Here is a 4,264-nt window from a genome sequence, read left to right as displayed (position 1 = left end):
TCCTTACAGTTTTCTTCAGATGAAATTTTGATTTCTTATACACAGTTTTTGACTTTCCTCTGGATAGATTGCCACAGACTACTGATTTTTTATTTGCATTATTCATACATTTCAGTCTGTACTCACAGGGTCTCGTGTTGGCCATGTCTGAAGCAATTTCAGCCCTCTCTTTCCTCCTGATATGCCTTGATAGCTGTTGATCTTTTTGTACCTTTATAAACCCATCACATTTGACCTCTATTGAGATTACATTTCTCATTGAATAGAACAGTCCATCTTCCCTTTAATCTTCTCTGCCCATCTAGAGGTGGGTTTGATGGTCTCCCATTCTTCAGGTGTCAAGTTGAAGGAGAAAGAGGATCTGCTAGCTCTTCTCTGTCATATAGTGACCTTCTTGGATTTTGACATTGAGTATAGATCCTATGACATTCTCATTTAACACTGTATTTCAGTGTTATCGTGGGGTTCAAGCTGCTTTATGTACCTGCTATGTGTTAACCACTCCAAGAAATAACCAACCCCGAGTGAGTTAGATTAGACTGGTTTAAAAGCGGTGAATCTGTATAAGAAATACATAGGAAACACAAAATTAATACAATACCTCAAGGGTGGACTTCATGTAAGAAACTTTATTAAAAACACATGAAAGGTGATAAATACTGGATCAGTCTTCTTCTTGTATACTTTTTGTCACATTCATCAGTGATAAGGATTATATGATAAATAGAAAGTAACTTACATCGTTGGGGCTCTAAGTCCTGCTTTGATTGAGTGTGAAATGGTCCATGTGTTCAAGTTAATGGCCTTTGTCTCCACTAAGTATGTTATGTAATAGTAAAACGAAAGAATCTAAAAAGGATCAAAGTGTGTTTGAGGGCGTCATAACTATAGGTGTAATGAGTTCAAAGTAAAGAGAACTAAATCTTGTATTCATGACACTCCCTGTCGGTTTTCCACATTCATGTGTTCTTTCTGACCTACTGTCACTGTTACGTGTTAACCCTATGTATGGAACAGTAAATGTACTGGGAGAGTGAGAGTGTAGTAGGTGTGTTACAAAACACATGTTGACTGATCGTGCTTGTGCAACATCATATGTCAGTTTCTCTCACGCCTGTTGGTCACCACCAACACAGACTGCCCTCGAAAAACAGTTTGTGTTGGGTTGACCACAGTCCCGTCAGGAAACAGACATATGCTGTTGCCCTCTTGGTCAGTCAATGTATAATGAATACATACATTATCTAAAGTTAATAGTTAACTTTATTACTTAACAACATGCTGTGGAAAGCATGGTATAGTAAACACAATACAATACAATACAATACAATACAATACAAGACAAAAATACAATACACATTACTTGTCTGCTGAGGGGATCTTTCGAGATGTATCTAAAAGAAACTTGGCAAAAGGAAGTTTATCATCTGAACCTAGAATATACAAAAATTTCTCTTGACTGTTTAAAGTGTTAAAATAAGCACATTTCAAAGATATCGAAGAAAATAAAACCTCTCTCTCATTTTCATGTTGTGGGCAATGAATAATAAAATGAAATTCATCTTCAACCATTGAGGGGCAATACTTGCAAAATCTTTCATTGGCAGGAATTTTCGGCATACACCTTCTACCCAACTCTATTTGTAAATGAAAATCAGAGACTCTAAATTTTGTAATTAATCTACGACAAGTGGAATTCTTAATCTTGATTAGGTAGTTTTCTAGTTTGAATACAGATTTAAAAGTTCTATAAGTTCTAAGTTTGTTTTTATCACTACCATTTCTTCTAACATTATTAAATAAATCATTAAACCAAGATTTACAAAAGTCTTTGCATAGATTATCCTGAATTGTATTAAGGGTAGAATTAAAATTACAAATACAAGACCAAATATTGCTCTCGCTATATTTATCAAGCATATCTGTTATATAGTTTCCCCAACTTGAATAACGCATGGAAGATAAGTATGCTGACTTTAATAAACAATCATCACTAATAACTAATCTATGCCAATACTTCAACATATGCTTAATAACAACAAAATTAACAGGAAAACACCCCAATTCCCCTATAATACCATTAATTGGAGCTCTCTTAGAAACACCCAATAAAAATCTATAAAAAGAGTAACTAATCTCATCAAGAAAATTCTTCTTTTGATTTATTTCGCAACCCCAGACTTCGCAACCATAAGTCATGATAGGAACTATTAAACAATCAAAAAGATCTAAAGCTATATAAACTGAAATACATCCATCAGAAGATACGAGTCTACGCAAACTGAAGAGAGCTTTCATGGACTTTAACTTCAATTTACAGAAATTTCTTTTAAACTTACCATTAGCAGAAATTATAATACCCAAGTAGCAATATTCCTTAACATTATCAATTGAAATTCCATTTAAATGAAAATTAACACTTGTAATCAAATGGTTGCTCTTATTGAAAACAATGACTTTAGTTTTCTTGATGTTTACAGTTAATTTCCATTTTGAACAAAAGTTGTGTAACTTATCCAAACAGTGTTGTAAACCATTGGTAGATTCTGACAATAACAAAAGATCATCAGCATAAAGAAGGCAATTTAGAGAAAGAGAGTTAAACTTAACTGGTAAATCCTCATTGGAATCAAAGATACATGGTAAATCATTTAAATAAATATTAAATAAAGTTGGACTTAAATTACAGCCTTGCTTGACGCCTACCAAAGAACTAAAAATTTTTGTGAGACCAGCATTTGTTTTTACACAATACTCAACATTATCATACATAGATTTAATCAAATCATAAAATTTACCATTTACCCCATAATTCCTCAGTTTCCAAAATAGACCATTACGCCAAATGCTATGTTACCTTTGAATAAATGTTAATTTCATGCCAAATAAACCAAAGTGGTTTTAGCAGTGCATTACAACACTATGCTGGCTACCATGGCAACTGAGCAAAATTTGGGTATGTTACATCATATGATGTGAAATATCACTAGGTTATTAGAGAATTTTGAAGCATTCAAGGCAAGTCTTACAAGTGTTCTTGTTTCGTTAGTGTTATTGTTGAAGTGGTTCAACAATAACGTTGACGAAATCATTTGTTGTGGTTTTTTGTGGTGTGTCCTGTAGTTTCTTTTGTTGTTTTTTTAATCAAACTGTTGTGATTTTAAGATGTGTTGTGCTTAGCATTTTTAGTGTGTATTTTCTTTTTAAAATCCGAGTCATGTTTTTAAATTTTGTGATTTGTGATGTGCAGACTGTTGAGACATTTGTTTTTAATGGTCTTTAAACAATAAAAAATTATTATTATTAAACACGGTCATCTTGTATTTATTCAGTTTGTTTTGTACAAGTAACCAAACTATTTGTGAAATAAAACCACTTTTAATGATTTCCTCATGTATTTTCTATTGTAAACATTTAAGTCTGGTTTCCATGGCAACCAAATTTTTCCGAATGTTGTTAGAGTATACCCAACCATATGTAACAGTTTGTATTTAGTCATTTCATAATTATTTCATGATTGATTTTTGATTATACATTTACTGTAGTGTAACTGTACATACAGTACATAATTATAAAATATATAGAAATGCATAAACATGTATAATATATATATATATATATGTTAATTATTAATATCATCATGAAAATGTTTCATCTTTTTATTTTGTTTTGGAAAGGTAGTACATTTTTATAAATTTCATCAAAGCATTATTATACCTAATCGTATTCTTATTACAGTTTCCATTCTTATTTGCTCTCACTAGGCAGAGCCAGGAGAGGACTATTAGAATGACCGATAGTATCTGTTATCAGTCCCTATTCCTGATATGTATAAATCAAGTTTAATTAGACCTGGCACACATTTTGTGTACTGTATAGCTGACATACGCACATCACTTTATTTCAATTACACTTTATATAAACCCTCAACAGCAAAGCCAAGGGGGCTACTCCATAGGGTACTATCCATCCATATCCACCTCTATCTCAAATACGCACGTGCCAGTTTCAACCACACTTTCAGTAAACGTCAAATACTATAGCCATCACTTTATTTCTTAACTCTTACAATAACATCCAAAATGGCGACCATTTTTGTTGTAAAAGTCACATTTTGCCAAGTAACATCAGAAGCTTAGTAGATAGACTTTATATTAGTGTCTTCATCACTGTTATCAATGACAAGCTTTCTGATGACACTGTTGTTGACTTTGACCTTCAAGGTAATATTGTCATACATTTGACCTTTTTTCTAGTAACATCG

This window comes from Glandiceps talaboti, chromosome 3 (assembly GCF_964340395.1).
Source record: "Glandiceps talaboti chromosome 3, keGlaTala1.1, whole genome shotgun sequence".
Lineage (NCBI taxonomy): Eukaryota > Metazoa > Hemichordata > Enteropneusta > Spengelidae > Glandiceps > Glandiceps talaboti.
Note: the sequence above shows the minus strand (reverse complement) of the source record.